General features: G+C 51.7%; 1 protein-coding gene across 2 annotated transcripts in view; it reads right to left on the reverse strand.

Annotated features, from left to right (window-relative positions):
- The window catches only part of CTBP2 (C-terminal binding protein 2), a 153,782-nt gene extending 139,970 nt beyond the window's left edge, over nucleotides 1-13,812 (reverse strand). The window contains exon 1 of one of the 2 annotated variants that reach the window (XM_044240706.1): nucleotides 13,601-13,812. The gene's annotated coding sequence lies outside the window, so the exon portion shown is untranslated. Of the gene's footprint in view, nucleotides 1-13,146; nucleotides 13,166-13,600 lie in introns of those variants that run through there. The other variant, XM_044240707.1, reaches the window with a different exon arrangement.
- Between the last annotated feature and the right edge of the window lie 10,088 nt (nucleotides 13,813-23,900).

Consider the following 23,900-nt stretch of genomic DNA (forward strand, 5'->3'; position numbering starts at 1 on the left):
CTAGGGATGTGGCCAGTCAGGGTCCCTGCACTGCGTTTCATCAACTATATAGAGAAGGGGCAGGGAGCATGGGGCTGGCTCTCCGGGGAACCCCACCTGTCCAGGGCAGCGGCAGCTGGAGCCCCGACGTGGGCCATCCTGAGGCAGAGGCAGGCAGCACCCAACCCTCCTCTTTCTTCCTTCTCTCCAAAGTAAGGGAAAATAGGTCTTAAAGAGAAAGTAAATAGTTTACTGGGCATTTCTCAGTAAATGAGGTCTCAGAGTGACCTAATACGGAGTAACATTCCAGTCTAAAAACAATATGAATTTCGGATTATCACCAGGCCCCAGAAATCGAGAAGATGGGCTGCTCCCTAGCCTAACCAGCCACCACACCTATATCCCTGTTTTGTCTTGTTTTGTTTTTGTTTTTTTTTAAACAGCACCAGGATCTGGATCTCCCACCCTCAAGCACGACTGACTACACACCCATTTCACCTGGCACTTCACCAAGCTCCATAAAACTCACCCACCCTCTGTGCGCAAAGGATTAAACCTCCCATCCATTGTGGGACCGTCTCCCCAGGACCTGGCTCACCATCTGTGCATAGCAAGCCCCATCTCAAAGCCCAGGGAGCCTTCTCTCCTGTCCCCAACACTCAAGGGGAACCCCTCTTTCCACTGCCAAGGTCAGGATTCTCTGATCTCCACTGTGGTGGTGTGAGGGACACACAAGGAAAACCTGTTCCAATGGGCACACGGCACCTGGGGGCAGAAGAGACTTATCTATTTGTCTGTAATTTGCATTTTTAAAAATTTAACAAATACCTATGATGTGTCGGGCCTGTTCCAAGTAGTTGAAAATTCTGACCCTCATTTTAGATTCAGATGAAGTCCTCTCCAAGGCTTCCCTGAATCCCCAATGCAGTCAAGCAGCTTTCCCTGCCTCCTCTGCCACATACACGTTCTCAAACCGTCTGTCCCATGTGATGCCTCTTCCCCAGCTGGTCAGTCCCTATTTATCTTGTTGCCTCTCCTAGGGTCTTGAGGACAGGACGACTCTCCTTGGGCCCAGCATCAGTCTGGGAAGGGTGACATTCACAACCTTTCTGTGGGACCTCTCCTCTCCCTCACCCAAGTGCACAGGCAGAGAACACAGATCACCCCGGTTTCCTGGGTGGGCTGCTGGGATGATGGCCCAGGGCAAAGCTTCTGGATCTGACCCTGGAGCCTGCCCTGCCAAGTGATCACCCACTTGTGAAACTCCCCACTCCAGGCAAGGCCAAAAAGTGGTTCTTGCAAGACCCCGCCCTGCTCCCCCCTCCCCAATAAGAGAACCCAGACGGGCCTCCCACCGTCCCTCTGCCCCGGCACCCTCTGGGTGCCCTCTGCCTCGGCACCTCTGGGTGCCCTCGGCCCGCCACAGCTGCCCCAGATGATGAAAGGAATCACAACAAAACAAAACAAAACCCAACTTTTTAATCTCTCTGGTTGAGAAACATTTTAAAGAACTAGAGTTATACTTGCAAAGTGCGTTTCAAGTGGTTTTGCTGAGCTGGGGAGGGGCGCAGCTTCGAAGCTCTCGGGCCCGCGTGACACACAGTAAGAACAACCCGACCAGCGGCCCCTCACAAGCCTCTTCCCTTTTGCGCCCCTGGGACACAGGGGACTCCACTAAGGCAAGGTCACAATCATCACAAAGAAAACTCCAGTCACGTGGAGCTGCTTCCTGTGCCCACAACTCGGAGCACATCTGGCCAGTTCAGGAAGGAAAAAAAAATTACCCACGGTTCAAAGTCCTCCTTAAATACTCAGGAAGACATCATTACAGATAGAATTCCAACTTTAATTCTGAAATCTCCTGGCTTTTGTCAGTTGAAGCCACAGTCTTAATCCCAGGCTTAGTTGAGAAATGAGAAGAAAGGATGTGTGTTTAAAAAAAAAGAAGAAAGAAAGAAAGAAAAATCCTCCACCCTGACTGAAAAGCAACCCACACCTTGCAAGAGCAGAAGAAACAGAACCTGCACAGGGGCCGAGGCAGAGAAAAATCAGGGCTTGGGAAACCTGGTGTACTCAGTGTGGCACTAACACAGACATGTGGGACTCTAATCAGATGGCCCGTGTCCTGCTGGAGGGGCCGGGATGCCAAGCTCAGGGGCCTCTCTACAGAGCCAGGGAACCCCGAAACATGGAACAGGACAGGGACACACATCTTCTACACCACAGATCCGAAGGCGGGTTCTGAGGGCACCCACGACCCCCAGCTCCCATGGAGAGCCTGCATGGTGGGGCCAACCATGGACATCGGGGTATCGTCTAGGTGGAGATGCCTCAAGACGGAGCCCCGTTCCCTCTCCAGGCGGTGTGGCCCAAAGCAGCGTCCCCCTTCTCCTGCCCCCCCCAGCCCCTCTCCTGTGGGGACGGAAGCAGCATGGAGACCTGCCTGAAACCTGCACGGGGGACTTAAAACAGAAAGAATACAATCATTACCTAAGCTAGAGCCAAGCCAGCACACCGGGGCTGATGGGACCAGCTGGCCAAAAGACACCCCCCTTCCGGGCCTTTCCCCTCAGCCCTCCAGAGCAGGAAGAACCCAAAGACTGAGTGAGATGGGGCGTCTGGGGAGCCCCCCTCCCCCACCCCCCAACCATGGCAGGGGAGGGGGCTATGCTTGGCACCACCAGCAAGGCTCGCAGGCACTTCCCAAGCACACACGTGTTCACAAAAGGGAGAGCCGCACGGCAGGGCGGGAAGGTAATCTTGTCAGTGAAGGAAAGCCTGTTTTTCAGGAAAATCTCCACCTTGTGGGGACCTTACCCTAAAGGAAGCCAAGGTCAGGGAGAGCTCTCACGTCACCTTCTCCGGCTGCCATTCAGGTGAGTTCATCACCCAAGCAGGCTCCGCTCCAGATTTCAGGACACACCCAACTTCGTGCCCTTCCCTTTCAGTTCTCTGATAGACTCTTTGAAAAGAAGGCCGCTGCTTTTGTTCCGAGTATGATTTCAAATTCCTTTCTAAGGCCAACACAAACGCAGGGCAGCCACCCAAAGGAGGTTTACCCAGCGGAATCAAATTTCTGGCCGGTTTTTACAGGAATGGTGCAAACAGACTCTTCCAATTAGATGAAATCCTCCCCATCTTCCCTGTCCCCTCTCCCAGATCTCACCATGTAGAACACAGGAAGCAACTCCTGTTCGAAGAAGCGCAGCATGAATCCTGTTGGAAAGTGAGCGGCAGCCAGAGGGAGGGAAGGGAGCACCCCACCCAGCACCTCCAGCCTCCCCCCAAGAAATGGGCACACACCAGCAAGCAAGGGGGCTAGCTTTGAAGAACTCTGAGATCACTAACCTAGACCACAAACTTCGAAATCTGAGTCTGATAAAATGGTACTCTGACCACCAAATACAATTTTACCACCAAAAACCCTAAGCACTGTAAAAGCTATCCACATAACATGTGTGTGTGTGTGTGTGTGTGTGTGTTGGAAGGCGGTGGGGTAGTTGCATCAGACACCCAGGTGGAAAGCAAGGGAGAAATGAGATCAGGAGTACTGAAGGGGTCTAATTTGGCCATCCCCAATTGTACCCAAGTTGCAATTAAAAGTCCAAAGTCTCAGTCAATTATAGAGAAACCAGCTCAAGATGGACGGGAACCAACTAAACTTCTGGCTTCCTTGGTTACTAACCTTTCTGACCCTTGGTTTCTTCACTGGTGAAACACCATCACTTCTACCTCGGAGAGGATCCGAGGGTAAATGAAAGAACATGGCTGGTACAACAGCACTGGGCCAGGCTACTGAGCTCCTTCGGGATGTCTGTGCTCTGCCTGGACAGTGAGTCTGGGATCCAGAGGGGCAGAACTATCCCCGTGCATCCAAGAGGGCCTGGACAGTGAGTCTGGGATCCAGAGGGGCAGAACTATCCGTGTGCATCCAAGAGGGCCCCTGACTGCTGCTAAGCCTGCCCGAGGCTTCTCTCAGGAGCCAAGCTGTTCATTAACCCAAAAACTGGAGGGAATTTAAAACAGGCCTTGTCCAGGAAACTATCTAGAAATTCCTCCCTGGCATTAGATTGTGAGATGCTAACAAAAGATCACTAATCGAAGACGGAAATTAAAACAAGACAACTTCTCAGGGCCCCATGTGATCTGGAAACCAACCCGGGCCCGAGAAAGACTTGTTTCTGAGAAGCCCATCTGAATCCTGGGGAGAACATGCCAGATTTGGGGTAAGCCTGGAATTCTCACTTCCGTTCTGCTCTCAGGGTCATGGGACAGGCTCCCAACGCAGGAGTTCCTCCTCTGCCAAGGAATCTTGCTGGAACCCCACTGCCAACAGCCTGGTTTGAATCCCAGCTCTGCCCATTGGGGCAGGAGGTGACAGGCAAGTCACCCCAGTGCCTCCTGCGCCTGACATCACCCCCCCCTTACTATGAAGATCAAATACAACATACACCAAACGTTCATGTGATAAAGATACTAAGTAAATGCTCAATAAACAGTAGTTAGACGTTACCTTCACAAAACTAATAGCAGAACTTAAAAGGCCTGGGTGGAATTGAGTTTCAAATGAAGTCGGCCAGGACAGGAAGAATCAAACACACAGAAATTCTTCCAGCAGGGAGAAGAGGGGTGCAAAGCGGAGAAGCCCAAGACCATCCTGGCTTTAGTCACAGGCCCATCAGGACCCGCAGCGTGACCAGCGGAGTGAGGCCTGGGTAGCCGCCGCAGCTTCCGCACCTAGGACGGCGCCATCACTGGCACCAGTGAAACACCCCAGCTGGAAGGTGGCAGGAGGAGCGGCGGCAGGGACACCGCCCAGGGGACGGGATGCCAAGCCGCCCAAGTTGTGCGTTTCTGCCGACCGAATCAGCCGACCTCCCTGTCCCCTTGGTGGCTGGGGATGGAGGGGTCCAGACAAGAACAAGGCGACCCCCAAGCTGGGGTCCCTGGAGCCTACGGCCGCTGCAGGGTGGGGTGACTGGGGCACTGTCCAGACCTGGTTCAGCTCCGGGCCTCGGGGGCGGGTTCGGGACCCACCTGAGTCCCGAGTCGTCTGGTGGTCCCTTCCCTGTCCCGCCGCGGGACCGGGAGGGCCGCGAAGGTCTCCGCAGGTGTGGGCTTCGTCCAGCCGGACCCCCGCCGCCCGGGGTCGGACCCCGCACAAATGCCTGCGGCAGGAAGGAGGAAGTGGGCACAGGGGGGGCAGGGGCCATTTCTATCACCTCTAGAGGACTTCCCCCCGGCGAGAAACGGCTGCTATTTACAAGTGAAAGGGACACCGCCGGGGGAGGGGCGCTTCCGGCGGTGTCAAGTGGGGGGGCACAGGTACGCGAGCCCTGGAGGGGGAGGGGCTGGGCCGCCAGGTAACGGGGTCCGAGGTGGGGGGGGGCGGAGCCCCAGGTTCCCGGGCCCGGAGGGGAGGGCGGGAGCCGGCGGGTTCGCGGGCCCCAGAGGTCAGAGGGTCCCCGCACCCCGGGAGCCGCAGACGCCTGTCCCCTCAGCACCCCCAGCAAGGCGGCGCACCCCGGCAGTGCCGGCGCTGGGAAGCGCGGCCAGACCCCGCCCCCTCCAGGTAGGGCCCGGCCAGGTGCGGCGGCCAGGCTTCTCCCGGGCCCAACTTCGCCCTCCCCGCATCAGAAGGTCAAGCAGGAGACCGGAAGTCGCCCCGTGGTCCCTCAGGGCGGAACGTGGGGCTTCCCGGGGCCCCCGCACCCCCAGCGCGCTACGGAAACCAGAGGCGGGCACCAGCCTCTCCAGGAGTTGGGGGAGGTGATTTCGCTCTTTCTGCGTCGGGCAAAATAGCAATTGCTGTTTACCTAGCCCGCAGGAGCTTCGTGAAGATTAATGACTGCGAAATGGTTTTAAGATCAAAAACATTCTAAGATTTTACTTGTAGGCACTTATATGTGCATACTGATATCCGTACAGGAAAATATACTCTTTATTCACTGCCCTCCTAGAGTGACTTCTAGCTCATAACCAGAAATCGCTGAGAAAAAGGATAAGGTCCATCTCTTGAGCGCTCCGGTAGAAATACCATTCCCACTTGGTATCCACGCTGGGCCTCCTGCTCCATCGGGTCCCTGAAGGGCGGACGGAGCAATCGGCCAGCGCCACAGACCACAGTTCCAACTCTGGGGAAGGGACAGAAAAAAACTTTGAAAATATGTCACCCCCACTGGGAAGATGTAGCGTTTCTCCCCAACCCCACATAGTTCACTGGGCAAGTGTCCCCAAGTGAGAGCTACCCTGGTGGTCTCTTGTGTGTGGAAATCTTTGTCTGACCTATCCACACCTCACACAGCAGTCAGCCAAGCTCAGCCCGTGCTAGGAGCCCCTGCGACCATCTGGCTTGGCAGCTTGTCCAGCAAAGCTTCCCTGGTGTCACCACAGCTCCGTCCCTCCCAGCAAAGCAAGCCCATGTGATCAAATGAGGCTGTTCCCCTCCAGGGGGAACATTCTCAGTCCTCTCAACCATTCCAGGACAGGGTGTCAAGTGCTCTAGAGGGCTCTCTCTAGCCTAGCTCTCTAGGCTGGCTCATGGCTGGCTCAACCAGGGAGCTGCAATCCACGGCCGGCTCTGCACCACCCAGAAGAACCTGCGGACACCGCCTCCACCCCTTCCCCAGGCCCATTGGGCCTGAACACGCAGAAGATACAGTGTGACTTTGTGCTTCCAGGCCTACTGCACTAGAGACATCCATCAGCGAAATAATCAAGTCCCAGACAGAGCTCATTCAACAGGAAAGCTGCACAAACTTTTTCCCTGCCTCACACCCCCTACAGCCAAAGAATTTCACCTGCAGTTCCTCTGTCCCCGCCCACACACCTGGGGCAGGTACAAGACTAGCACTTTCCCATTGATTGGGCCCTTCCACCTTGAGGCTCTCTGCGAGGCCTCAACATTAGGAAGGCTTTTTAAGATGCCATACTGGAGGGGGGGGTATGCCATTAGGCCAGAAGAGTTAACCTCTGTGGTCTTGGTCTACTGTTCCTTCCCAAAAAAAAACTTCCTGGGACTCCTTGACTCCATAATGAAGTTTTTGTCTGTCCTGGACTTGGACAGATTGCTGGAGGCCAGATTTCAGGCCTGGCTGGAGCACAGCAGTGAGTTTACAACCCCTTGGCTAGTCCCAACGCTGCAGAGAGACCCGCTGGCCACCTAAGTTACACGTCTTTTAAAAAGGCCCTTCCAGTGCCTGCCACTACGTAGGCTGGAATGAGACAGAAATATGGCCACTATTTCCAATCAATCTTCAAGCCAGGAACACTGTCTTTCAAGTCGTAATTAAGGGCTTATTTTAATGCAAAAAGCACATTTCTGCTGATCAATAGGTTGCTTCTGAAGGCGGTTAAAGCAACAACACAAAGGAAGGTGCTTTTTTTTTTGCATTTTACAAGTGGGAAAGACTTTAAGAGCCAAATGAATGAAACGCATTGCCCTCCCTCACCTTCACAACCACAACAACCACCCCCCACCCCGACTTTTTTTGGACTCCCAGAAAACAACCACCAAAGAGACCAGCCCACCAAGTTCAGACAACAAAAGCTCTTGGGGATTAACATCCTTCTAAATACCACCAGGGAAAATGAAGTCTCTGTCATTATCTAGGATAGAATCACAATTCCCCATAAAATCAAAAGCATCACTTGCCCCACAAATAAGAACCCAACCATTTTATCTGCATTTTTGTGAACAGTAAGCCAACTTTTGGCCACCATCTGTTCAATTTACTTATGGAAACAGTTAAAGCAGATCATCCCTAAAACACTGACTCAAGGAGGGGTGGTCTTGATAGAGATGGGAAAGGTCACCTGGCTCCCAAGTTCTTAACCAAGTGCACCTCGATAAAATCAGAACAAGCATCAACCCCCAATGGTAGTCGATGTCTATGCTGATTCCACTTAGGGCAGAGGGACAAAAGAGAAAGGCCACAGTAATAACTGCCACTTGAACTGCGGAGCTGGAACAGAGCTCTGGAATCCCAGCTCCCACGTGGAAGCAGGAGGGCTCCGTGCATGGGGGGAAAAAGTGCATATAGGAGTGTTTTCAGGAATGACAGCAGCTGTCCAACCAAACAGGAAAACCCAACACATACTTCAGCTCTACTTTCCCCAACACCACAGACTAAAAACTACTTCAACATGAGGAATAATAAAAATAAACATGACAGTTTCCTGCGACTTAAAATGCCTCAATTTCTGGGAAAGGTTGAATAGGATTTCTTTAAAATTGCGTTTTGAGGGGCGGGGAGGCAGAAGGAGTCTGCTTTTTACAGTTCTCTTTGAAGAACCCTTCTCTCTGCCTTTAGAATCTTTACTCCAAAAAGCAGATTACTAAGAAGAGCACACAACGGTCCCCAGCAGTCCAAAAGAGACCACCTTCTAAGAAAACTATGGAAAGGAGTAGACCAGTGGCCCACATTGCCATGCCAGGCAAAAGGCAGATGAGTATGCCAGTCTGCCTCTGGTTCCCATCTTGTCCGTAGCTCCCGAAGTTTCTGTGTTCTCGAGCAGTTGGAAGAATGAAGGCCAAACTGCCCCTTGGCTCCCATTGTCAACATTCCACACAAACAATGGCCTGGCTCTCTCCCTATTGTACATTCTGTATTCATTTGTGAATCTCCCACCTCCCCCCCTTTTTTTTTGCACAATGTGCAAAGTCCTTCTTTTCACCGGAGAAGTCCTGAATGCCCAAGTGCAGCCATAAATCTAGGCTTTAAAACATCGATAATGAGAACTAAACACACACGGTAGAATCTGCCCCAACAATAATTTGTGAGTGTCACGCAAGTCACACCGATGGCTTCTGGATGCCATCCATTAAATCATGATCAAAAGAAACACGGAACACCTTGAAAATGGTTCTGAAGTTTTTAGTAATGAGTAAGTATAATTTTCTAAATCCAGAGATGGGGCTTAAAATAAAATAAAACAAACAAAAAAACCCTTTCTATAGGTCTTTGATACATATTCTGTCAAACATAGACTTGAAGAAAAAATGAACTTCTCGAGCTCATCCGTGGGGAGAAGACTTGAGTTTTCCCTCCTTTCCCAGTGTGCTGTAACCTTAACGGCTGCCCGGACATGCTCGCCAGCTGTAAGAGAAAACGGATATCTATCCAGGCAGTGTGGCCTCAGACTGTACCCATTCCAGCATTTTCATATACCTCCTAGAAGTTTTTCAGTAGTCCACGAGAGCACTCCTAAGCTAGCGATTCACAGACGATCATGGAGAAAAGGCACCCCGATATTTCACTATACCGAGACGCTTCTGCTAAGCACAAGTACTTCTCTTCAAAGCGTCAGGCAAAATGCACTCCCATTTTTTAATTACTGCAACACTGTGTTCCGGCCTCTGTGATGGAATTACCAGTCAGCCACTGGAAAGATTACCTGAGTTGTGCCCTGCACAACAGATAAAATTCCCTCCCCTGATCATGCACTTTATGAATCTAAGTCTGTGGCCTGTATTAGGGACACAGGACACTTAACCTGCTGCTTGTCACTGATAGAAAGATTATTCACAGAGGGACCCAGGCTGCACTCACATACGACATGATGACAGCCCTTCTCTATTGAAATGACAGCGGTAAAAAAAAAAAAAAAAGAAAAAGAAAAAGAAAATGACAACGGGGATGGCCATTCCACTTTAAATTTGTTCCATTTAGAGAAAGCGGTTAAATGCAGAGGGTGTAACTTTGCATTCAAAAGTGATTCACGAAGGAAAAGGACTTTTGGTAAATGGCACAGTGGAGCTGGATCTCAAAGAAGGGGTGTGCCCTTCTTTGCAGGCCCTTGTTGTTTTTAATCCTCGAATCTCAAGGATTTCAAGTGCTGCAAGCCATCCTGAGCTCCCTTTGCTTTAGTATTTCAAACAGTTGCCAACAATATCCTTTTCAAACCCTGGGCACTGCTTGTTCAGTTCTGATTTTATGCACTCATCATTTACTGACCCTGTGGCTAGCTAGCTACGCTGAACACTGCAAAAGCTGCCGGATCATCTGTAGTTTTGTTCGTTTGTTGTTAGGGCTGTGCTTCATCGACTCTCTTCAAACACTTGCCAGACTTAGACAGTTTCTTTGGCGGGGGTGGGGGTGGGTGGGGGGGGTGGGGGGTGTTAAAAGTCAAGAGTAAAGTTATCGATTATTCCCTGAAAGGATAACTGATTGGCTAGTTAATGATTATACAGATAGCAAGTTTTCCTGTTTCATCCTGTGTACACGACCTTATTAACAATGCCAAGGAAAGCAAACTCGACCCTGCAGGGACAGGAACAGGTGTGCCCTGGGTCTTAAAAGGCCAAAATATCTCACAAAGTATGTCACTGGTGTATTTTTACAATGCTAGTAGTGTTTGTTTTTAAGTAGCGAAACTTTTTTTACTTTCTTAACCTTAAGAAGACACACTTTGCAAATATTTCTTCTTTGAGTTGATGACTAAGTCCTAGAATAAGTCGCAACTTGTGCCTAGCAAAGAAATACATTTTAGGGACAAAGAAGTTTTTTGGAAAAAGCTCAGTTAAGAAAAGGTAATTCACGCTGCCCTTCCCCCAGGAGAACACCCTTTCAAGGGCCAGTTTCAAAAGATCCCAAGTGAAGTCGTAAATAACACAGGGCTTGGAACTCCAACTGCAGAGCAACACCACCCTCCATCCACTCAGCCTTATTAAGGTACAATCAGAAATGAGGGAGACAACATGCCCACCCGCCCCAGCCTTACCTTCCCAATCAGGAAAAAGGATTAAACCAAAAAATCCTATTCTCAGGTTCAAAACAAGCTCTAAAGCCAAGATTTTTTAAAATTCCCTCTAATAACTGCTTTCTACAGGGACAAACTGGGGTCCCCTACCCCTGGGCACAGAAAAACCAATCAGCGCCATAAATTCCCTTTGCCTTCAACCCTCACTCCCTCGCACTGGGGGCAGAGTAGGGGGAGGGGGTGACCTGACATCAACACTTACACTAAACCCCTCAACGCTCTACAGAAATATGCTGGCTTATTTCCTTTGTTTGGTCCTGTTATACTTGATCAAGTGTGAACGATTAAACCGGCTTCATTAAAGGCAAGTGCATTCACGGTTAACATACAACTTCAATGGCAACTGTAAGCATATTTTGCAAGAAGGAGGGCCTGCTTTTTTGCTTGAAACCTACCATCTCATTAACTTTTCTTTTGGGGGCAATAAAAAGGGCACCAGGTTTTTTGTGGGGGGTTTGTGTGTGTGTGTGTGTGTGTGTGTTTACAGGAGAGTGTCACAGCAGTTCAGAGATCTGATGGCAGACAAAAGGATTCTTAGTGTTTCAACTCTAGGATACAGTCCTGTTACTTAAGAAAGAAAAAGAGAAAGAAAGAAAGATTGACTGTTTCAATATTAAAGCTGCTCTGACTTAAAGTATTTAATTAGCATTTTGAATCTCACTTTATAATTGCTGTAAGAAGTACTCTTTGAAATCAAATGATTACAAAAACAAGATCCTTGAAAGCACCAGTACTTCAAAACGTAAAGGATTTATTTAAAAATTTTTTCCAAACGCTGAATTCTCCGAAGTACATGAAAACTAGTTCCACTGTGAGAACCCTAGAGGCGGAACAGCGGTCTTAGGTACTGAACACGAGGTAATTTTAAAACTGTCTTTGAACCCAAGCTCCTAGTAGACTCTTCTTTGAAAGAGTAGTAGGAGAGTTTAATCCATTTCGCCAAAGTAGGGAGGCAGAATCACTTTGTCAACTAACCAAAATATACGTCCCCTCCAAATTATCCATGTCAGATAAAAATATACCAGTCTCTAGAATATCCAACAGAATTGCAAATAAGGCACTTAGCATTTTAAATTCCCAATGCATATTTATAGAATACAATTCTCTTGTCTACCCTTCAAGCCACTCACATCTGACTCTCTAAGAACTTAACCTGATCTCCAATCTTTAAAGAAAAAAAGGTGGGAAAAAACCCAGAAAGATCTGTTTACCCTGGATAGGGCAAGTGAGCCCGGCAGGACGACGTAGGCCACTGCCAGCAGCCTCCACCGCAAGGACGCAGAGCGAGCGGGATTTCTACGAAAAATTCCTCCTTCCCCCCTACAAAATACTAAACATGGGGACCCCTGGAGCCAACTGCTGTTGGGGGCCGCCTCCGGAAAAAGTACTCGGGGTCGGGAGGGGGGCACCCCACACACCCGCGCGCACACGCACACTCAGGGTCCGCGACCATCCGCCGCGGCCGAGAGCGAGCCACGGGAGGGTGTGTGTGCGCGTGTGTGTCTCGCCGCGGCCGGCGGTGACCGCGCCGAGCTCCCGGGCCCGCGGCCTCCCAGCGCCAGGACGCTGCGTGGGCTGCGGGCGAAGCAGCTACGCCGCGGGGCCTCCCGCCGGAGAAAGGCCCCGGCGCGCCCCGGCTCCCGCGCGCCTCTGCCCAACTTGCCCCGGAGCGCTGGGCAGAGCGGGAGAGAGAGAAAGAAAGGCGCTTCCCCTCGGCCTCGCGGGTCAGTCCTGCGCCGCGGAGGAAGAGGAGAAAGAGGCGACCGCGGCGGCCCGGCTGTCGCGGCGCCGCGCCGGGTCCCCGCCGCCCCGGGCGCGCCCTCGCCAGCCCCTCCTGCGAAACTTTTTCTTTTTGGTTCGCCCCACCCGAAAAGTGCAGCCCGGGAGGGGGCAGACCGGGTTCGCCGCGGTGGCGGCGGCGGCGGGCGAGGAGGAAGTGGTGCCCGCGGGAGCGCGGACGGGCAGAGGAAATGCCCGGCCCGCTCGGCCCCCGCCCGCGCCCGCCGCCCGGCCAGCCCCGGGCCCCCGCCCCGCTGCGACTTTGGCGGGCCGAGCCCGGCGCGGCAGTGGTGGCGGCGGCGGCAGATGTGGCCCGGCTGCCCGGAGGAGCCAACAATGCGGGGCCGGCAAAACAAAAGGGTTCCACTTCGCCTCCTTTCCCTTCTTTCACTTGCGCTCCCGGGGCGCCGCGCGGGATCCCCGGCCAGCAGGGGCCGCTCCCCTGGGGGCCCTGAGCAGCGCGCGCCCCGGTTTCCCAGCGGACCCCCGCGCTCCCCCCGCCCCCGCCCCGCAAGCCTAAGGCCCCGCGCGCTCGGACTCCCAGTCCCGGGGGATCCGGCCGTATTGTCCCCGCGGCGCGCCGCGCGCTCGGCCTGGGTCGCGGGCGGCCCCCGCGCGCGCACCCACCGGCCTCGGGGAGCAGGAGCCGGGGGCGCCTAGGAAACCGTCGCCGAGACGCCACCGCCGCCGCTGCCCTCCGGACGCCGCCGCGCTCGGGATTTCTTTTTTCTTTTTTTTTTTTGCCAATCCTGATGGGAAGGAAGGTGACCGCCTACTTCGCATTCATCAACTCTCATCACAACAACAAAAATCCTGGCACAAACGGCAGCCGGCGGGCGCGATCGGCGGCGGGGGGCGGCAGGCAGGGACCTCCAGGCCGGCTCCCACCCCCGGGCGCCGAGCGGGGACACGGGGGCGCAGACCAAAGATGTCCTCGGATGCCGGCTCCGTGTCCTTCGCCCTCCTCCTCCCCCCCCTCGCCGAGTGGCGCAGTGAGGCGCGGGCGCGGCGCCCCCAGCCCGCGGCCGCAGGTGAGGCGGGGGCGGCAGCGGCCCCAGCCCTCCCCTGGGGCCCCTCTTACCTCGTCCCGGGCCGCCGGCGTCCACGGCGAAGGGCGCCCACCCGGGAGGCGGTGGCGGCGGCTGCGGCTCCCGCCCCTCCCACCCCACCCGGCGGCGGTGGCGGTGGCGGCGGCTGTGCGGCCCCCCCTCAGCGCGGCATGGCTCCCGGCTCGGTCCCTCGCTCCTCGGGCCGCCGCCGGCTCCTCTGGGCCGCTCCCGGGCCACCTTAAAATGACACACGCACACAGGGACACACACACAAAAACTTAATCTCTCCAGCTCCCCGCCCCTCCCCCTCCCGCTCTCCCCTCCCCTCCCCTCCCGGTCTCTCCCCTCCCCTCCCCACCCTACCCCTCCCCTTCCCTTCCTCCTCCTCCCCTCGCCGCCGAGCCTCTTCCTACTTCCCCACCCACCCCACCCCCTTCCTCCGCCCACCCGGCTCCCGATCCTCCCCACCCCGGTCCCAGCCCCGCGCCCGCTCGCCGGGAGGGGGCTGCGCTGGGGGTCTCCGGCCCGCACTCGCCCCGCGCCGCGCTCACCCCCAAGAGGATGCTAATTCCAACTTGGATCGGGGGAGGGAGCGTCCTGGATGCCTTGCGCCTCCCGGCTATTTGCTCTTCTTTATTTGTTTTCTCCTCCGGGGAAGGAGGCGGAAAACGGAGAGAAAGGGAAAGGGAAAGAAGCGGCGCTGGCCGCGACGCTCGGTGCCCGCCGGCTGCGCAGGAGCGAGGCGGGAGGCGAGGTGAGGGTCGCCGCTCGCTCACTCCTCGCTCTTTTTTTTTTTTTTTTTTTTTTTTTTTTTTTGGGTAAAGGCGGGGTCTTTCTTTGCAAACCAATGACACAACCCCACATGGGCCGGCCTCGCCCCCTACAGATACTCCTCACTACAAATCGGCTCTCTCGGGGGATTAGTGGCTCCGCGAAAGTGCACACAGGCGCGGCTGGCGGGCGAGGGGGCCGGGCGCGGCGGGCACTCCCTGGCCCGGCCCCGCCCGGGAGGCCCTAGCGAAGCGCTGGGGCCTCGGCGGCGGGGGCGGGGGTCCTGCTACAGCGGCCGGGAGTCCGGCCCTCCCTCCGCTCCCCTTCCTCCTCCGCCCCTTCCACGTGGGGCCCCGGGCGGCCGGCCACGTGGGGGGACGCGAGCCCAGGCCGGCCTGGGCGCAGCGCCCCGGGGTGGCTCTGGCCCCATCGGGCCCCCGCCTGGCCCGCGGCGCCGACCTGCCCCCTTCCCGGCCTCGCGGCTCCAACTTCCTCCTGGGCCCCGCGCCGGCTGCTTCTGCCTTCTCAGGCCCGCGGGGTCAGGCGCGGGCCGGCCACAGGGGGCACTTGCGCTCCCCAAATCCGGATCCGGGAGACGGTGCCCGCGCCTTGCCGGAGAGGCGGCGGTGGCTGTGGGTGCGCGGGAGGGGCCCTGTGTGCTGGAACTTGCAGCGGTGTGTTCCCTACAAGAAGCAAAACATTTTTTACACATTAAAAAAAAAAAAAAAATGTTCCTTCCTGTTGCCTGGATCTCGCCGCGGCTATTTTTAAAGCCTTGCTTTGGGTGGGAGCTCCCGGCCTCGCGGGACGGAGACGCGCGGCCGCCTGGGGGGCCCGAGAGTGGGGGTCCTGGGCTTGCGCCCCGACGCGGCGAGCTCAGAGTGTGAACACGAAAGCTAGGGGTCAGGCCGCGCGCCGGCCGCACCTAGATTGAATTCAGTGCCCGTGACCTGCGGCGTTGGAGCTCTGTTTGCGGAGGGAGTCGGCGGCTAAGGACTGGGAGGGCTCCTCCCCCGGCGCCCCAGAGCCCCTCCAACTCCTCTCACTTCCCCGAGGTCGCTGCTCGCCGTCCGGGAGGCCCCGTGCAGGCTGCACGGAGGCCCCGGTGTCGATGTTTTAAAACTATATTGAGACGTTACGAACTGGATTGAGATGTTGAGCAGGAAAGGCATGAGTAAGGGGTGTGAGGTCCGGCCTCTGCAGGCCGCAGGCATGGCCATTCTGGGAGACCGGACGCTCCGTTGGGCCTCCGGCGTCCAGGCTAAGCATTACACCCCGCCGAGCCAAGATAACCTCAGGTGAGGCCTGGAGGCCGGAGAAAGGTCCGCGGAGCCGCATCCTGAAGGGAGTTAGCTGCTCCAGGCCTGTCCGTCTATTAACAGTTTCCAAACTCCTGCTCCGGCCCCGTAGCTGGGAAGAGGTGCTCACTGTGCCTTTGCTAAAGTGTACCCAGATGTGGCAAGTGCGGCCGGCCTGGGTGTGTGGGGGGGGGCTTGACTCCTGATGATTGTTTCATCGTCCAACAGTAAGGTTTTAAAACATGATGGGAGACCTCCCACGGTGATGGCAGCGCGGAGGGCGGGGTGGGGGGCGGCGTTTCACACCCCTGCTAGCTCAGTAACTAAGATGTCTGTTTATCACACGGCCTGAATAGGCCAGCCCAGCTACACAGCCCTTGGGTCCGTGGTTCCGTCGGAAAAACTCCCAGATGTGCCCACCCCGTTGTCTCCATCTTTTGGCGACCCCAAATCGTCACAAACATTGTCAGGGCCCTCCTGTCCTCAGCAGTGTGGCCTCAAGGTCATGGGGCCTAGGACACATAGGACCCGCCCACGCCCAGGCTAGCAGGTGATTTTGTTTCTTAGGCATAAAGTATAACTGACCATAACTAAGGAATTTTTGCTTCCTTATTTCACAGATGATCATTGGTTCTGAGTGGCCCTCTCTTCTCACCCAGAAACCACAAAAAGTCAGCTGATTTTTTTCCTATCACTTGTCCATTTTCTTGTCTAACATGAGTGGGATTACTTTAGGAATTCCACTTCACTCTTCTTGTTTGGTGAGTGTTTAAAAAGAAGCATCCTCAGAACCAAAAAATTATTTTTCACCTCAATTTCACACCCTGTATTTTAAAAATATCAAACCCATTGCCCCCCAGCACGTGAATTATTTAAAACGTTTTAATGTTACAAAAAACAAACCAAAAACCCAGACCAATTAAAAAATGGGCAAAGACTTGAACAGAATTTTTTTTTTTTTAAAGATTTTACTTGTCAGAGAGAGAGAGAGAGAGAGAGAGAGTGCGTGGGAGCACAAGCAAGGGGAGTGGCAGGCAGAGGGAGATGTCAACTCCTTGCTAAGCAAGGAGCCTCAGGGACTCAATCCCAGGACCCTGGGATCATGACCTGAGCTGAAGGCAAATGTTTAATGCACCAAGCCACCCAGGCATCCCTTGAACAGACAGACATTTCTTAAAGGAAGAATCACAAATGACCAATGAGCGCATGAAAAGATGCTCAGCATCACTAATCATCAGGAAATGCTAATCAAAACCACAGTATATACTGCTTCACGTCCACAGGGATGGCTATCATAAACCATAATAACAAGTATCGGTAAAGATGTGGAGAAATGAGCAAACATGAGACCGCTGGCAGGAATGTAAATTGGTGCACCCACTGTGGAAAACAATGTGGCGGTTTCTAAAAAAGTAACATAGATTTAGTGTATGATCCAGTAATTCCAATTTTAGGTGTTTACCCAAAGGAATGAAAAGGGTCTTTAAAAAAAATTGAACACCAATGTTCATAGAATTATTCACAATAGCCAAAAGGTGGGAATAACCCAAATGTTATCCCAGAATGAACGGGTAAACAAAATACAGTTACATGCATGAAATGGAATATTATTCAGCCTTGAAAAGGAACAAAGTTCTGATACCTGCTCTCATGGGGACGAACCTTGAGGACATTATGGTAAGGGAAATAAACCAGACACAGAAAGACAAATATTATATTATGCCATTTATATGAGCTACCTAGAATAAGCAAATTCACAAAGACAGTAGATTAGAGATTACCAAGGGCTGGGGGGAGGCAGAAAGGGGAGTTATTGTATAATGGGCACAGAGGTTCTGTTTGGAGTGCTGAAAAAGTTCTGGAAATGGGTGGTGGCAGTGCAGTGGGTTATGAAACATTGTGAATGTGCCTAAAGCCACACTATACACTTAAAAATGGATAAAATGATAAATTTTGTTATGTACATTATACCACAATATTTTTTTTAAATGTTGCAAACTAGCTTTTTCTCACAAACCTTACAAACCTTGGTTTATTTCTTTACTAGATATAAAGATATTTTTCAATAAGAAAAACACATTAAGGGAGCCTGGGTGGCTCAGTGGGTTGGGGCCTCTGCTTTCGGCTCGGGTCATGATCTCAGGGTCCTGGGATCGAGCCCCGCATCGGGCTCTCTGCTCAGCAGGGAGCCTGCTTCCTCCTCTCTCTCTCTCTCTGCCTGCCTCTCTGCCTACTTGTAATCTCTGTCTGTCAAATAAATAGATAAAATCTTAAAAAAAAAAAAAAAAGAAAAACATTAAAATACAGAGAAAATATTTTTAAATAATTTTCAGTTAATTTACATAATAAGTGTCTTACCGATTTTTATCTTTCTGTGTTGCCATTATAGAATATCATACTGCAACGTTAATTTTTCAGGACTCTCTGTGATCTCTTCCCAACTAATCCTGTTTAATCGTCAGGTCAACTTCTGGTGTTCCAACGTGGATTTTGACAGACACAAAAAAGAAGAGTCATAAAAATGACAATAGTAGCAACAAATGTTTCTCCATGGCTCACTAGGGTGCGTGGCATGGGGCTAAGCCAGGGACACGCATCTTTAATCCTCAGGGCAGACTCTTAAGAGACATACTAGTATTATTCCCATTTTACAGATGAAGGAAATTGAGCTTCAGACAGTTACTGCCTTCGCCAAGGTCGCACTGCTAGGGAGGGAAGAAGTAAGCTTGGAGCCCTGTCTGCCTTATTTTGACTACTCTTCTCTATTTCAAGAAAGGCTTCTACTTCTATTCATACACATTCATTACCATGGACTCAGAAGAGGCAAAGTTAGTTACTTTTGTTTTTTTAAGTAATTTATTTATTTGTCAGAGACAGAATGAACACAAGCAGGGGAGCAGCAGGCAGAGGGGGAAGCAGGCTCCCTGCTGAGCAAGGGGCCCGGCGTGGGACTTGATCCCAGGACCCTGAGATCATGAACCGAGCCAAAGGCAAGCGGTTAACGGACTGAGCCACTCAGGCGTCCCAGTTAGTTGCTTTTGAAACACATCTTATTTGAAAGGTTTTGTTTGTTTTGTTTACTAATATGACTGCAATCTAATCTTCAGAGGGGGATTTAAAAAAAAAAAAAAGGAAAGCCCAAGAATTAAATGTGTTGTCAGACACTGGCTACAAAATAAAGACAAAGATGGGTGTGGACTTTAAGGCTCCTGAAAATCAAAAAAAGCTATGATCTAGAAAGTAGAAAATAAACTTTTGGCTACTGAGAATAAGGCTTCCACATCGTACTTTCATACTGAGGAAGAATTCCTCCAGAGTTCAAAAGGTTACATCTAACACTACTTTTTTCCCTTGTAGAAGAGCCAGAGTCACTTTTTCCTGTGGTCTGAGCTAAAGAGAAAAACCCGGCGGCTGGGAACGCTCGGTTCCTTCAGGTGATCTCATTACCCAAGCTTCCAAAGTGGGAGGAGTTTGAAATGCACTTCTCCAGGATGGAGAGAGGAAGCTTCTTTATTCTGGGGAACTCAACTCATTTGCCTGGAACCTCCATTCCCACTTGATGTTGCCTGTGAAAGGTAACTTCCTGTCTTCTGGTTTGATTCTGTTTCTTCTGGGTTAACCAGCTCTTTCGGTTCACGGGTCTTTTTTGATGCATAAAGTTCAAACCCCTTATCAAAAGCTCCCCTGTCCAGGGAGTCTCTCTTACTTTCTAGAATTTGGGATTCAAATGGGTGGCTGTTTTCCAACAACTAAGGCTCTGGGGGAGGATTCCTAGCTCTCTAGATGAGGGATCTGGCCCAGGGGAGCCCCAGTAGCGCAATGTTGGGGCTGGTATGACCGGCAGACCTCTCAGCACAGACAGGGCAGGAGCACCCTTCCTGGGGTCATCCTCCCTGGGGACCATTCCCCTTCTGACGTAGGCCTGTCCCAGCTGATCTCTGAGATGCTGCCAGTATCCTCCGCAGCATGTTCCCCACCCCCTCCCACCTTCCCCCATGGATACACGGGACTTCTTTCAGGTGGTTTCTGAGTCCTCCCAGAAGCCATGGGTTCCATCCTACCACAGGCCATCAGTCCAGTCACTTCCTTCGGTCACCCTCACCCTTCCCCCCTTCCTTGGGGAAGGCACACACACACATACACCCACAAGAAGTCTGGGGAGGCAGCGAGAGCTGGTTCACATTCTCCCTTAACCCATGGGAGTTTCTGGATCTCTGCTCTGCACACCTTCAAAAGAAAATAAAGCTCATCTCTCTTGAAGAATTAATGGTTTGCCTTTTTTTTTTTTTTTTTTTTTTTTTTAAGATTTTATTTGTTTGAGAGCGAGAGAGAGAGGCAGATGGAGAGGGAGGCTGGGCAGGGAGCCTAACTTGCGACACCATCCCAGGACTCTGAGATCATGATCCAAGTGGAGGGCAGATGCTTAACCAACTGAGCCACCCAGGACCCCCTAATGGTTTGCTTTTAGCAGATAATTAAAACAGTGTAAATCATCATGATTCCTTGTTGCCTTGGCTCATAGGAAACTCAAAGTCAAAATGTAATGTTCAAGGATGCCAAGCAGCCTATTGTCATGTTTCAGGAATATTCTATATGATATATGGAATTATCCTATATAATTCTAATATATATAATTATTCTATATATATTCTATATCATATATAATATTCTAAATTCTATATGAATATCTCCCTCTGTGAAAAGGGATTCTGACCTTTCATGGGAGAGGGGTGTTGTTCGAAGAGGCATCTTAAATATTTTCATATAATTTTATATCTGGAAAACAATTGTTCTGACAATACAAATTATGGGCAATAAAGCTGAATAAAATCTTCTTGCTTGGTGATGATACCCATATAAAACAAGAAGCACTTCCTGTATTTGAGAAAACAGGACTGAGAAACGGTTGGAAGGAGTTTTTGATTTTTATTTTGACTTGCTGATTATTGACTGGAGGGTTGTAAAACCTGTTTTTACTATAACCACCCAAAGTACTTTTTTTTGGAGGTCGGTAGGAGGATATTAATAAATACTACAAAAACCCCAACCCTATTGACATCCCTGGTTTAGGGCAAAGGACTTTTTTTTTAGGAGTGAAATGGCACAGAGAGGGCAAGACTTTCCCTCAGTGACCGTTAACACATTTCATAACCGTGAACTTATGGGATGGTTTGATGTGTTGTAGAGCACCTGGACCACAGGAGATGCTTAGACAAGTATTTCATGGATGGATGGATGGATGGATGGACAGATGGATGGACGGACGGATAGATGGATGACTCTGTGAATGTATTTCAAGACATCTGAGCTTTACAAATAATGACAAAAGTCATATATGCAAACTGGCAAGAGAATCAAGTAATTTTAACTGGACATATAAGTATTAGAGAGGTAGGATTTGAGGTTATTTTTAAAGATTTTATATCTTTACTTTGCTATTTTCTCTGTTCACAGCATGGAGCCTAACGTGGGGCTCGATCTCATGACCCTGAGATCACCACCTCAAGATCTCTACCTGAGCCAAAACCGAGATCGCTCCACCAAATGTGCCAATGAGGTGCCTCCTTGTTTTATTATTTTTGTAATTTAAAGAAAAAAGAGGTCAAGAGAGATGATGTATACAGATAGTTCCGAAAAAATAATCCATACATAAAGCAAATGTAGCAAAATGTTAAATACTGGTGAATTAGGGTGACGGATACATGGGAGCTCTAACAACTCACCTGTAAATTTAGAAATTATTTCAAAATAGAAAAGTTTTTAAAGAAGTAGTGAAAGCGATTTAATCCATAGCCCCAGTGTGAAGTGTGGAGTTGGTAAGGCGCGTCTTTCTCCCATTTAGCAGCCTTTAAACAGGAAGGCATAATTCCTTCCCTGCTTTGTGCCTCCCTCGGAGCTGCTTTGATGTCTCTCAGAACGGGGTGGTGGGGGGGAGACCTATCAAAGGCCCCCGGGACAGGCCCGCTGCCTGCTGGAGCTTTCTCTCTGCCATAATCACAGACCTCCAACTGACGGCCGTATTTCTCAGTTCCCTATCTCTCTCCTGTTTCATTTCCAGGAACCAACGGTTGTAGGAAAAAAAAAAAAAAAAGATAGTGGCCCTAGATAATAGTGGGTCCTTTTATTGGAACTGTTTTGTGCAATAAAATGGACTAGTTGTGTGCACTTGAGTATTTCAAGGGTCTGTGCGGCGACAGAGGCTGGGGATGGGACTTGGCCACACCATCGCTCACCTGGCTCTGCCCTTAGCACTGCTCACTGGAGAACCACAATTGTCCGAAGCCCTCGGTGGCTGTCCTGAATGGAGGTGGGAGTTCTGCCACACTATTTTGTAACAGCTCTGCTCTTTGCGGCCATAGTATAATCACTTTGTGATTCATAATTAACCTAATCACCGAGTCCATATCACTTTATAGATGTCGCTGCCCTGTTCAATGGTGCTTTCAGATTCCATGCCCTGTGGCTCAGGGGTACGGATCCCTGTGGGGGAAGCTCTCCATTTCAAGATTTAATTGGCATTTGGGTTTAAGCCCATCACTTTTTCCCCATCACTTTTATTTTTTAATTATACACACACCCACACACATACACACGCGTGCACGCGCACACACACGCACGCTCTGCCTGAATTCTTTGAAAAAACAGTGTCTCTAGTCCCAGGAAAACAAAAACAAGCACGCAGATCCACAGAAATGAGTGAATCTGTAGTGTAACATACGGAGGAAATAAACAAACATATTGAGCTACTTTTACTCAACAAACATTGAAGGAGGGTCTGCTCCGCACCCGGCCCGGGCTGGGCCCCTGGTGCAAAGATTCACCTGAGCTGGTTACTGCCTCCAAGGATAGAGGATCACAGGGATGCTGCATTGGCCCAAGGAGCATCTCCTTTAATCCTCACCCTAATTCGAGATGGGGATTAAACCCCACAGCCATGCAGTCACACAAGCCCCCCACGCAGAAGGGCCCCACACTTGGGTTCATGCTCTGCAGTTGCCATCTTGAAATTCTTTATAATTTTGAACAAGGGGCCTTGCCTCTTAATTTCGCACTGGACCTGCAAATTATGTAGCTGCTCCTGATTTTCTAGCCTGAGGTCCCTCAGCCAGCAAGCAGCAGACCTAATGTACAGGTGGTTCTTCTTCCTTTTTTTAATGACTTATTTATTTGAGAGAGAGAGAGAGAGCATGAACAGGAGGGGCAAAGGGAGAGAGAATCTCGAGCAGACGGCTCGCTGAGTGTGGAGCCTGATGTGGGGCTCGATCTCACAACCCTGAGATCACAACCCTGAGATCAGGACCTGAGCTGAAACCAACAGTCAGATGCTTAACCTATTGAGCCACCCAGGGGCCCTCACAGGGGGGTTCTCAAACGCTGGGAATTCTCTGCGTTTCAACCACCTTGGGAAACTAATTTAAATACTAGATCACATAGGCCTGGTTCTCCAACAGTGCAGCACAGCGTGGGAAAGCCCAGAATTCTTTCCAAGTGGCCCACGGCATCAAACTGAAGCAAACGCAAGTCTAAAAAGTCGCGGGGCCTCGTGATGTCACATGTCCAGCATTGCCCCTCCCCTTGGCATGTTGATTTCCCTACAGCAGCGCAGGCCCATGACACCCACCTTCAGATGTGTGAGCAGATGTGACTAAGACCAGAGTCACGCAGCCGCTGACGTTGACTCAGCCCGTGTAGCTGGGCCCGTGGGGGGGGGGGCGTGGGGGGCACCCTGCTGAGATGGGCGAGGAAGGGCCTGGCTGTGGGGATGGCCAGCCTTCTGGAATCACTGCCCCCCGGGGAAAGGAGCCCCATCATCAAAGGAAATTATTTAGCTCCAACTGGAGTTGGTTTTCGGGTCCAAAGCTCTCCATGTAGCTGTATAGTTCAATCATCTGTAAAACGCTCTGGTGACGGAGCTGACTTCAGTGAGACTCTGTTCTCCCTGGGGAGCTCTGTACTTTAAAAAAAAAATCATCCTTTTTTCCCTCCTGAAAATCTACAAATAAGGGCCGCGTTCCTCAGGTCAGCTAGTCGGGGGACCCCCTGCTTGCCCATAGCCACCATTCATGACTCTCACGTCCCAAGAGAGCATCGTTACTCACGAAGCTAAAGAGGCCTTTGCGTTTCAGAGAAGGAGGCCAAGGCTCCCAGGTTGGGTCACGGGCCGAGGCCTCCCAGCAGACAAGCGGGGGGAGGGGGCGGTGGGGGGTCCGCGTGAACACTGCGGGGCCGGGGAGCCTCCCACCCGCCAGGCTCTGCCAGCTGG

The sequence above is a fragment of the Neovison vison genome, chromosome 2 (genome assembly GCF_020171115.1).
Source record: "Neovison vison isolate M4711 chromosome 2, ASM_NN_V1, whole genome shotgun sequence".
Classification (NCBI taxonomy): domain Eukaryota; kingdom Metazoa; phylum Chordata; class Mammalia; order Carnivora; family Mustelidae; genus Neogale; species Neogale vison.